This window comes from Nanorana parkeri, unplaced genomic scaffold (assembly GCF_000935625.1).
Source record: "Nanorana parkeri isolate BGI_ZX_2015 unplaced genomic scaffold, ASM93562v1 scaffold328, whole genome shotgun sequence".
Lineage (NCBI taxonomy): Eukaryota > Metazoa > Chordata > Amphibia > Anura > Dicroglossidae > Nanorana > Nanorana parkeri.
This window is the reverse complement of record NW_017306596.1, coordinates 646,558-659,405: the sequence shown is the minus strand read 5'-3', so window position 1 is coordinate 659,405 and position 12,848 is coordinate 646,558. Positions and strand designations below refer to the sequence as shown.

The 12,848-nt window shown below is 40.7% G+C and overlaps 1 protein-coding gene across 4 annotated transcripts in view; it reads left to right on the top strand.

Annotated features, from left to right (window-relative positions):
• Positions 1 to 1,426: 1,426 nt before the first annotated feature.
• The window catches only part of PRUNE2 (prune homolog 2), an 81,847-nt gene continuing 70,425 nt past the window's right edge, over positions 1,427 to 12,848 (top strand). For all 4 annotated transcript variants that reach the window (XM_018558256.1, XM_018558257.1, XM_018558255.1 and 1 more), the window contains exon 1: positions 1,427 to 1,611. The gene's annotated coding sequence lies outside the window, so the exon portion shown is untranslated. The remainder of the gene's footprint in view (positions 1,612 to 12,848) is intronic.

Genomic DNA, 12,848 nt, shown 5'->3' with positions numbered 1-12,848 from the left:
AGGTGCCGCGCGTGTCGGCATCCTCTGGCAGTCGCCGGAGGACTTGTCAAAATGCCCTGTTTTTTCCGCCCTCACCCTGCAGCGCCCTCAGGCGGCCACCTGACTTGCCTTGCGGTATCGCCGGGCCTGCTCCTGACCGCTGCTCTCTGTATGTTCTCTACTGCTAAGCTCTGCATTATGTACTACTAAACTAAATTGACTACTCAGTTTTGCGTTATTTACTACTGAACTCTGTTTTGACCTAGGTTTTTCCGTCAATTATCCTACTAATTCTCTGGCAATTCACCCAGCATAACTGGCAGAATTGAAGAATCTAGGTCAAAATAGCCAAACCAGAAAAATTAAGCCATTTAGCTCAGCTCACTCTCCAAATCGCCTATATTGGTTCAGATTTTGGAATTCTCCTACCAATTCCCCTGCAATTCACCTTTAAATGAATAGACCTGCTATTTTGAAAATAATGTGGACAAATGATTTCCACAACACAAGAATGCATAGGTGGGTGGGCTTGTGAATGGGTGTGGTTTTTGGGTGGGAGGTGTTTGTATATGGGCGGAACACAAGGGGGCCCCATAATCTCATATTGCCCGGGGGCCCCATATATTGTTAGTCTGCCCCTGTATTGAAGCCACTTGACCAGAATGACATCCAGGCATATAGCATTTCCAGAAAATAGGTCAGCAATGGCAGCTTTCCTATTTTCAATGGAAACTGCAAATGGCCTTTTCCACACACACACATAATGCAGGCATGTTTCTCTTTTTATAATCTGGAAAATCAGAAAATCTACCCTGAGAAGTGACGTGCGGTCATTGCTGGAATGTATGCATGAAGACAGGAATTTGCAGCACGGGATAAAAAAAAGATGATTATTATTGAAAAGTCAATTGTTAAGATGCACAATCCGTTAGCTAAATGTCACTCAGTTATCATTTAGATCTACTGTAAGGTTTGTTTAAAAAAAATAAGTTAAATCATTAGCTGGTGTATTTTATGCAGGCAAAATAAATATACGTATATGTATTGTTTAAATATGTATAATCTATTCATTAAATATTTCAATATTCATGAAAGTCATTCTCACTGGATTTGTTAAAAGAAAATGTATTGATTTTTTTTTTTTTTAAATCTAACTCTGGGTTACGACGAATATAGTCTAAAATAGCTAAAACATTTATTTAACTCAAATGTATTTATTTTTTATAACCTTTTTTAGCTAAAAAAAAAATACAATAATCCACTTTTTTTTTTTTAACTGATTGTATTTTTTGAGCATAGTGATTTGAACAAATGGTCATGACAATTCGTTTTTTAACCAAATACATTGCATCAAATTGGCAAACGTCCATGAAACCAGCGTCAGTCTCTGTGACACTGTAATTTTTATCTGTATTGGTCCTCCTTAAATGATTCTCACTGCATCTGTTTCACACAACATTCAGTTGACTGCTCGGGAGCAGGTGATCATCTCTATTTAGATGTACCACAGACCATGTGACCAGAACATGGTGGAACGCTGCATTCCATGCAAAACAAAGAGGGATGCTGAGGCTACAGTAAACATCTTTACAAAGACTCTGCAGGAAGGGAGCTATCTAAAGCATTTGCAAGGTAAATGTGTTTACAAACACACGCCAGCAATTGTAAACCTTAAACAAGCCTTTATTTTTCACAAAGAAAAAAAAAAAAAGCAGGGAGAGTCGAGAGCCAGCTGTAAGCTAGCAGGATGTAAAGCACCATGGCTTTAGCTGAAGCATCCAGGCAGCTGTACGCTAATACCTAGCAGAATTGGATGCCTTATGTTTTACAGTGATGCTGTGATTTATATTGCGTGTGTTTTGTTAGGATAATATTTTATTGTGCTGATTCGACCTAATCTATATGCGTGCCATTTGCTTTCTTCGTAGAGTCTATTTTTAGCAGCAGCAGTGTGAATCATATATTGTACTGCTGTCTATATTGGATAGAAAAACCAGCTTGTTCTGTTGTTTCAACGTTCATCTTGTCTTTCAATGCATGTGGGCTGAATACATTTCATTTGAGGTACATTTATAGAGAGCTGTGATTTCTAATCTCGTTTCACCTTTCTCTTATTTGCATCAATCACATTCTTTGATTTGAATCTTTACGTGGCTGTGCAGGGTACAAAGAATTGTACGAGAAAAATAAAAAATTGCAAGGCAATCTTAAAGCTGTTTCCAGGCTGCAAACATGGCATTTTAAATACAGAGAGGTACATGATATTACTGATTATTATTATATAAAGTATAACCCTTGCTGCCATGGTGAATGTTACATTGCGGCCTTAGAACTGGGGATGTATATGAGCCTTCCCCTCCTCCAAATGCAGCCTCTGGCTGCTGCCGTTCGAACACTGTAATGGCTTAAGGGGGAGAGAGTGTAAGAACAGATGGCTCATCGTGTACAGTATTTCAATGACCCCTATCAGTACCGTGCACGTTTATGGGCTTGTAAGGGGCAATCTAAAGAGACAAAGGAACCTTCTGCAATTTCAGATTAAGGCCCTGTTCACATTGAGCGGTTCGCAAATCGCGCGTTTGTCTCGCGTTTTGCATTTTGCGCGATATCGCGCAAATGCTTGCATTGAGCAAGCTTGAATCGCGGCAAAATCCGCTCCAAAAAGGGTCCTGCTGTAGCGACACACGACAGCAGGACCCTTTGCCCCATTGCCAAGCATTGGAGCGCGATATCGCGTGGTAAATAGCCGCGATATCGCGGGAATTACCGCGCGATAAATCGCTCAATGTGAACGGGGCCTAAGAGTAGGAATTACAGTTGTTTTTCAAGGAAGGATGCAAAAAATTAAGTTGTGTATACTACATGTGTAAAATGGACTAAAATTTCAATTTAGTTATATAAAAATAGAAAAAAAAGCTAAACAAATGTATAACCCGTATATAAGCTAAACCGTAAGCTTTGAAAGGGGTTAAATTAAATCTAAACCATAACTGGATGACATTTATATTTCTAAAGCAATGTGTGTTATAAACAGTAAACATTTTTTTTCATAAAATACATTTGTTACCTTTTTTTAATTTAATCTCAATGTTGCTGATCACCTTCACCCTCTTTCAGCCACTTCCTGTCTACATGCACTTGCTCCATTGTTGGCTACCCGTCACTACTCTGGACCAACTTCTTGATGGTGACAACAGCGGACCATGCCAGTACAATGTGTATCAGCATGGTCACTTAATAGTCTCCAGCTGTGGCGTATGTGACAGACTGACAACACAGGAGCAATTGTCACCCAGTAACAGGAAGTAAATAAGAAACTTAAAGTGATATTAAAGCCTAATTTTTTTTTTAATTCTCCTTTAAGGAGACCCTCCTTTGCTGGAGGTTGTTGCTTTTTTACTTTAAAAGTTTTTAATTCCTCGTTTTTTAGTGGGTCCCCGCAGCACTCTTCCCCCGCCCCTGCTTGGGTGCCACCATCGTTCTAATGGAGGCACACGTGCGTGCTCGTGCCCACTTGTTTCCGCAGTGGTTGTGTGCGTCCATAGACACACACAGCCCTGTGGCAGGCCAAGCCCCTTCCATCTTTGATTAATGACAGAAGGAGCCTATGACTCCTCTGCCATTAGTATCCTCCCCCCCGCAACTCGGAAGTTCGGGGAACATTTCCCGAGTCTGGCTTGGGGTTAAATTTCAGTACCAAGAGTGTCACTTACCTTGTCCCTGCAAGCCCGCGGTGTCCTCTGCTGTACGTGGCCGGACGATGCCGGCATCTGAGTTTTAGTTTTGTTTTCGGGCGTCACAGCAGGGGGCGTTACTTTATCATACCTGGGATGTCTACTGGACTCTTGTTTGGACAGATTTAGGTGAGTTATTCCTAAGATTTACTAAGAATTACAGGCCTACAATATAAAACAATAAATTGCCATGAAAAACAATGTACCGCTTTGGGATGCTAAAATCCTGAATAATCATACCGCCAGGGAGGTTAATGGTAGGTAGTTTTTTGGCATGTCCACACATGCCTGCACTATAAAATATGTTCTGTTGTAGGCTGCAGGCTGGTTTACATTCTATAGTGGGGGTGGGGAATGATTCCTTGCGTTACAACAACACATGGCACTGTTTTGTGACTGACACTGACATCAGGTGAGATGCAGCATGCCGGCATTGTTCCACAACATGCTGAAGGCAGCATTGCAGCAGTATAAACAGGGAACGTAGAAACATTTGTTTTCTTTGTGTCCTTGTGGTGGTGTCATTGATCCAGTGCAGAAAAATGCCAGTCACAGCACACAATGTGTCTTAATGCAAACTGCAGTTTTAATGGGAAAAAAAGATAACTTAGGAAATGATATTAATATGTCAATATTTAAAAATAAAAAAAGTTTTGCTGTGTAGGGATTGTATTTATATCGTACATAGGTGCAGCCATATTCAGGCTACACTTCCTGCTTCGCAATGTCATACCATGGCTGTGTTCTACTGTACCTTCTTACATCTGTCAACCTTTTCTTTGAAAATAATGCACACCCTGTTTGGGTGATATCCCAACAGCTACCTCCACACTGCAGAAGTGAAGTGCTCATTTTTGTCTAGGGGGTTGGAGTAAAGCACTTTTACTTACCTGACCCACTCCCCCCAGCGGTCAGTGCTGTCCTCTTCGCCCCCTTCGCTCTGGCTGGTGGAATGTCCCTTGGCATCCTCGTGTCTAATGCAAGTCTGTGGAGCCTTAGACTGCAGGAGCAAAGCCAAGAAGAGGCTGTGGGGCCTAGCAGCCTGGAGGTTTATGGCTGGACCACGGCATCCAGTGATTGTAGAGTTTAATATACCAGCTTTTAGTGGCTCATCTAGTCATATCAGTAAGTACTAGAAGATCTAGAATCAGACACTTATTTAAGTTAACAGCATGCATGCTACATAATACATGAATAGAAAAGTCACAGCAAGGGATGTCCCGATACCACTTTTTTAAGACAAGTACTTGCCCTCAGGTGCTTGCCGATACCAGTTACCAACTTTTTCTAAAACAACACAGACTGATGATTTTAGGGCAGTTTCTTACCAGGGCTAAATACAGATGTCACCAGAACTGAACACATGTCCCCACGGGAGAAAACATGTCCCCAAAGCTGAACACATGTACCTAAGGCAGAATAGTATTCTGCTTTGGGGACATGTACTCTGAGAATACATGTCCACAATGCAGGGTACATGATCCCACAGCAGAACACATGTCCCTAAGGCAGAATAGTATTCTGGTTTGGGAACATGTGTTCTGCGAATAATCACCCGGGCGACGTAGACATGTGCAGTGGCTCTGCGGGCACTCGACCTCACCGGCCTCACCCGGCCTCCCCCACGTCCAGTCTCGCCGACTATCTGCACTGCTGGCCCCCCCGACCTTCATTCATCTACCGGCCCAGAAACCCCCAGGTTCTAGTCCTGGGGCGGTAGTTCCACCCCCGGGGCTGTCCATAGCTATGCCTGCGTCGGGAAGGAGGAGATAGAGAACCGGAGAGGCACTGCCATAGACAGCTATCTGCAGGTCTATCTGCATATGGTAGGCCCAAGGTTTTCCAGGCCTGGGCTCCAGTCCAGCACCTCAGACCCAGGTAACAACCTGTACCAAAGACCCCCTGAGAAGATTGCTCAGGATGTTTTGTTAAAGCCATGCCCAACCCACCAAGAAAAAGCTCATCAGTGATTGGTTAACAAACATCAAAGCCAACTATAATGCATCCCTGACTTAGCCCTCTGAATCCCTTAACAGATTCTGGAATATGCCACATTTTAGGAAGCCGCTGAGAACACCATAATGGAGAAATCTACTATGGCAAAACTGAAAATAAGCACAGGTTTAAACAGCCTCAGGAATCACATCCCTAGAGTGTATAGTTATTAAAGGAGAACTATGGGGTCAGTGCTTTTCCCCATAGTTTTCCTAAGGGTAACGGGAGGACACAAACTAGCGTCCTCCCGTCCCCCAAAGCTCAGTATACTACGAGCTACAGCTCACGGTATACTGAAACGCCACAGCCGGGACGGATCCCGACATCACTGTCGAGATCCACCAAGCTGTGTCATTGACAGCTGGCTCTGCCTCTAGATAGGCAGAGCCAGCTGTCAATGACACAGCTTGGTGGATCTCGACAGTGATGTCGGGATCCGTCCCGGCTGTGGCGTTTCAGTATACCGTGAGCTGTAGCTCGTAGTATACTGAGCTTTGGGTGACGGGAGGACGCTAGTTTGTGTCCTCCCGTTACCCTTAGGAAAACTATGGGGAAAAGCACTGACCCCATAGTTCTCCTTTAACATACGAAAAGCAGCGCAGTTTTATTAGCAGTAAAATGACATGGCAAAGCTATGTTGCAATTAAGTTTTGTGTTTAGTGGCAGATTGGTTGACATATTGTCCTGCAGCATTGTTTTGGACCATAATAAATCTGATGCAAACATAGGTTTTTCAGTCCAAACACTCTTATCTTACTGCAAATGCGTCTATTGTTTACTGGTAGATACAGTATAATAAATCCTAAACTTAAAAAGGTTCTTTGATCTTAGGTTATATTGTTTTTACCTTAGAAGTTTTAGTTCACTGGCCAAGAACAAAATTTGTATTGTACGTTCTAAATAAACTGTTGTCAAATCTAAAAAAATTTTTTAAAAACCTTTAAACCTTTAACCTTTATATATAAATAATCAGTATACTGTATAATCACCAAATACATTTATAAAAACAATCACAATTAAAAAAGCAATAATAAATTGTGCCAAATTGTGACACTCAGAATTACAAATAATGATGAAAAACTTCCAAACACTATATTGTGTAGCAGTGTCCAGAAAAGTCCAAAGTGCAAAAGGTGTCCAGATGCAATTAAAAGGTGCTGATGCTCCACTGTGCTTAATCAATCATGCTTCATGTAAAAAAATCCACCATTTGAAGTTTCCGGATTATCAATGACTGTCACTGCATTGCCATGCTTCCCCTATTGTATTCATCCGGTTAAATGAACGGGTACACTTTTGCTAATTATATTATATGATATGTATGTGTGCAACCTAAAGATCCTGTATGCGTATTTCAGATAAGGCTAGATTATTACATGCACTAAGTTAAATTCTCTTCTCTGCATTAATAACCCAATAACTGCATTATTTGACAGGTCTTGGGGACGCCTTGAAACAATTAATTCTCCTTCTTTATAGTCTATTAAAAATATGGAGCAATAATATATGTTTGGAGATGCCAGTGACAGCAAAATAGCTTGCACTCTAAGTAAATAATTAATAAAATACTTTGCAGGTTTGGAAACAATCTTGTAAATACGAACACAGCAATGTGCATAAAGAACATCAATTTTAGAACACTGTAAAAACGTCACAGGCAATGGGTTACAGTATGACCTTTGCAAGCCAAGACCCAGCATGCTGGACCCTGCCACATCACAAAAAAATAGACACTTTTCTAAAACTAAGAGTGCACGTAGCTGGCACAGACTGTTAAAGGAGATCTGCCTATTGTATGCGCTAAGCACCTAAGGCATAAGTCTGTGCTGTTGGCAGCTGATAAGCCACTGCTCTAGCCTCAAAAAGCATGAAGCCTGCAAGGTGGTGCCATTTTAAAGATTATGCTGTCCCTTTCCTTCTTGATCCATGAGTTATAATTGTAAGCTCTTCTGTAAATGAATAGCTGTTCAGTTTTTCTTGACCCCAGGTCTGTTCAAGCTCAACTTGTGCAGTACATACGTTTCAGCAAATGCTTCAGGGATTTTTTCAGTGTGCATGAGTGCTTGTTGGCGGACATAAGTGTTAGCTTATGGGGTTATCTTACATCAAAGCATGTAAGACTTACCTCCTTCTGTTCTTTCTAGTTATAGTGCCTTAATTGCTTCCTGACAATGGTAGTTAAGTATACCATAAGCCTAGTATAAAATCACATTTGCTACTGGTGGCAAGTAAATATTGGGCATGTGCTTCTGCCATTATTACATGCTCCTCTTTTTTATCCACATTCATAATACTGTCACAAGTCTCTCTGACAAAACAATTGTTTCTAAAATCTTTGACTACATTCATGGCATGCCATAAAGATGAGAAATAGAAAATGTATTGCACTGGGCTGGTCCAACACACAAACTAATTCACTGCATTTGGCATGTAGGAACAATTATTTTCCATAAAAACACCAAGACACATGGGGTATTGCTAACCATAGACATACAGTAGGTGGCTGAATTTGAGAGCTCATGCCCTAAAAGAGACCTATAATCCCGAATCATCTTGTCTGTTTACTGGTGGCCAAAGCTCTCCTTATACAAAGATTGACCCACAGCATGTGGCTGAACCTGAGAGAATTACAGTGGGGGAAATGGAAACACCTCCGAAAATAATGCTGGAGCAGGTAAATGAACACGTTTTTGCATATATTATGTAATGCAATAAATTGGGGAAAACTAAAGAAATTAAAATTGACATAGGCCTCATAGGCCAGGATTTACATGATATGAGGGAAAGGGTCACAGAGACAGGAAACCAAATCTACTCCTTGTAAGATGCTTTCTACCCTACCCGTTTATCGGCTACAGAAAGGAAATTTCTGGTAGGAAAAAGCTGATTGTTTTAAAAACTGCATTAGATCCAATAATATCCATATTATAGGACACGCAGAAAAATAAGAGGGACAAACACCAGAAACCTTCATTGAACCACCCTTAATAATACTAACTTTTCCATAGCGTTTGCCGTCAAAAGAGCACCTGAGTGTCTGCTAAACAGTCACCTACAGGCGCACCACCCTGGCCACTCTTAGCTAAACTACTGAACTGTGAGCAGCACAACCTGCAGTTTCAATATTTCCAGACTTTTGAGTTGAGTAATTGAGTTACAGGAACGCAGAGCTAAAGTTATTGAAACCAAACAAAAGCTTTGTTTTTTTTATGGCCTACCTGGCATGATTATGGGTGCTTTATAATGGGAAAATACATTTTTATGCAACTCCAGGACATGCACTGGACTGGCCTTGTACCAAGTAGTGCCTCACTTGAGGTATCTTCATCTATGCTTACATGGATGGAAACTGGCAACTATTATTTTCAGTGAGTTCCAAAAAATGTTTTAAATACCTCACATTATCCACAACTAGGAATGAGATTCGCAGCCAGAAAATATTTTTAGCTAAACAGACATACTTTGAGTATAGTAATCATTCCAGCAAATTGTTGCCCTATATAGCAAGGCAACAATAACCTTTTACCACTATTTTTCAAATCTGGAGTGAGGATGGTTGCATGATCACTGATTCTGAGTGAATATTGAGCTGCTTTTGTGAAGTCTACCAGCACATGTATACCTCAACACTTACTAAATCTCAAGATCATATACAAAAATATCAGGGTGTGTTAACTTCCCCCGAATGCCATATGCTTAAGTTCAGCTGTTATTTAAAGAAATTCCTGGGGATAAAAAAAGATTTGCATCTGGCCCAGATGGCTTGCCTTTGGAGGTGTACATGAAATCCATTGTAACTACCCCACAGATGATATATAAAAAAGCTTTTGCTGGTGGACAACTAGCAAAATCAATGTATGATGCCACCATTGTACTATTGTTAAAAACTGATAAGGATCCAAAGGACTTATTTTGTAGACCTATCACCGACTACTAAACCTATATTAGAAACTAAGATTTTGGCCATTAGGTTGAACTCTGTAACATTATTTCTCATTCATAGTGACCAGACGGAATTTATATCCGATAAACCAGCCATGATTAATGTTCGCAGGGCTTAGGATTTGGCTCAGCTTTCCTGGTATATTCCAAAGATGTCTGCCTTGGCTTCTCTAGATACAGAAGAGGCCTTTGATTCTATAGAGTTGCCATTCCTGCTAGCTTGCCTAGATTTTTTTGTTTAGGCCAAATTTTAGGAAATGGATGAGTATGCTTTATGCTTTTCTATAATCTAATATTTTGGTCAATGGTTTAATATTTTCCTTCTTTACACTTAACAGAGGTTTAAAACCCATTTCCACCTTTGCAGAGATATTAAAACATGCCAGGAACGTACACAGAGTGCACATGAAGCAGGTATATGCAGTTGCTGTATATGAACACAGAAAAGTACATTTTTATGTTAGCTTTCCTCTTCATATCCTCATGGATATGGCAGCCTCTGTGCTCTACAAACAATCTGTGTAAGTTGGAACTGAGCTCTCTCCCCCGTTCATTAGTATTCATAGTGGCAAACCCCAGCACAGTTTATTGTGTGCTAAGGCAGAGCTGGTGTTTAGTGATCATGTTACACAGAATTACAGAATTTACAGCCTGCTTTACAATTTGACCCTGGTGTCAGACTGAGTTTCCTGTGGAGAAAATGTTTGATTTGTGGAATTCATGCCTTAAAAAAATGTTCATTCAAAAAATGAAGAAAGCCTGCATGTGAGTCATGAAAATCTGCACACATATACATCATTGCAGCACCTCTACATTACCACAATAAATGCTAATCACTTACCAAGGTGGAAATGGACTTTAAGACAAAGATGCCCATTGTCTCTGCTCATATTTGCTAATTGCCTCTTGCTATTAACATTGTAAGGAGGAGGAGGGAATGGCTCTCCCAAACTTCTGTACTACTTGACAGACAGTTGAAACAACTATTTATGTGGGCCCTCCCTCAGAGTCCCATTTGGCGCATTGTTAGGGATGCGGGGGTCTGAACCCATTGTACGTCAATAACGTGACTATACAGAGTACCGAACCGACCAAACCGTCACAAGGACATGGCGATACCACTCCCAGCCTCACCCTGCACAGAGAATTCCCAGCTTGTGGGACAACAATCTTAGGCCAGCAGTCACTAGGGTTGGTTAACTCCGCAGTTAACCCTTTACACAAGAAAAAGCAGCTGCCACCATGCGTTTTAACAGAAACAGGCACTGTTTTCAGCAAAAGCTGTGACAAATCAAAAACTTAAACAAAGCCTATGATACCACTGTCTCCTCAGACAGGAATATGACAATTTTCACTATACAGTAGCACTCTTCACGGGGACTACTTAAGAATACTTAAAGTTCTTATTTAGAACGTAGAGATAAGCCTAATGATTTTTAACATTGCCGTTTAATAAAAGAAACAGTGCAAGAAAAAAAATACAGAAAAAGATGTTACGAAAAAAAAGAAGAGACAAATAAAAAGAGAATAAAATTAAGAATACTTAACAGCCCTGTTCAATGCAACAGAAGATGGATCTGGGTGGCTCTCTCAAAGTAAGACGGTTGGTTCCTGATTGTAATGTGTTTCTTCTTTTGATGGTATAAAAGTGTTCTGTGGATGTTACGAGGAGCCATCTTTGGATGGTGCGACAAGCTTTTCATCTGCCCTTGCAGCAGCTTTTTGTCAGTCCTCTAGGGGGTGTTATTGAGCCAGCCCATAAGGGTGAACAGGATGTCCTTTAGACATGGAAATGCAAATTTGGACGAAATTTCTTCAAATTCCAATGGAGCTGAATGCAAACTTATCCAAATGTTATTTTAACATATTTTGGATTATCCAAATTTTGTTCAAAATGAAACTAAATCAGACACGTGACTGTTATCTGGCCAATCAGAAAACCATGTCCGAAACTAAAACGAAATTCCAAAAGATCTGAATCCAAATAACAAAACGAAAGGGGTTCGGACCTTAAACCCAAAAGAAAGAAAAATCCGTAACTAAACAAATGTTTTGCCGGCTTACATGTCTAATGTCCTCCTTTGCTCCTCCCAAACTGTCAATTTTCATTTTAATAAACACATTTCTCTATGTTCATAGTCGAGCCCTAATTAAACTGTAGATTATTGTATTTCATTAAATTAGCTTCAGATCAATCCCAAACTTGGCATGTGTGTGAATTATGTCTGGCCCAGGAGGGTTAATGTGTCTTGTCAGGCCTCCGACCATCGTAACCCACCTATGATTAATATGTGTAGATTTTGTTTGACGAGACACAGCTATTCATGCGAATAATTGTACAATATAATTCTCTGATTATGAAAATAGGGTTAATATTGTAACTCTCAGTGGGATAACCTTCCTTATCCACCAGGCGATCTGTAGGGAATTAGCTGAACTGTGCAGAAAAATGACTGGTATAACTATTTACAACGCCTGTTGTAAAGAGACCATTAAGGCTAATTCACACTAGGACTAGGGAAAGCTTGAGATAAACAATCAGGTTAAAGGGCCCATTCACATCTCCAGACCAGACCAAATTGTTTCCGGACCCAAAATGCATCCTACTGTATCCCTATGCTTTTTCTGGCCTCTGTTCACACCAGCGTAGTCCGTTCCAGACCACACCAGAAAAATACTGCACGTCTTATTTTGTCTGGTCTGGAATGCACTGGAACACAGAAACGCATCAAAAACACAAGAAAAGCATGGAAGCACTGGAACGCACCTTAGAGCTCATTTTAAGCTAAAAAATCAGCTCCGGAACGTGGCAAAATTGGTGCAAAAACACAATGCACTGCATTCCACATCTGGTCCAGATCTGGTCCGAAAAATGGCGTGAACCCAGCCTTAATGCAAAGGACTTTAAATAATCAAAGGGACCAGCTTAGCAGATCTGGAGCTAGAATGAAGAATGTCTAAACAAACTAGGAAGGACACATTCCTTCCAAAGTGAGGGAGATAGAATTCATAATTAATAATGAGATGCTCAAATCTCATTATCGTCACAGATATGACATATGCTAATTTTTTTGGAAGCCCCTAGACTTTATCCCCATAAACAAAACCACTGTAATTTTCAAGTAAATTGTGTTGGGAGTGAGGAGTTTGTGTGTGCCCCCCCCCCCCCCCTCTGTTTTCAACAAAGCTGTTTTCCAC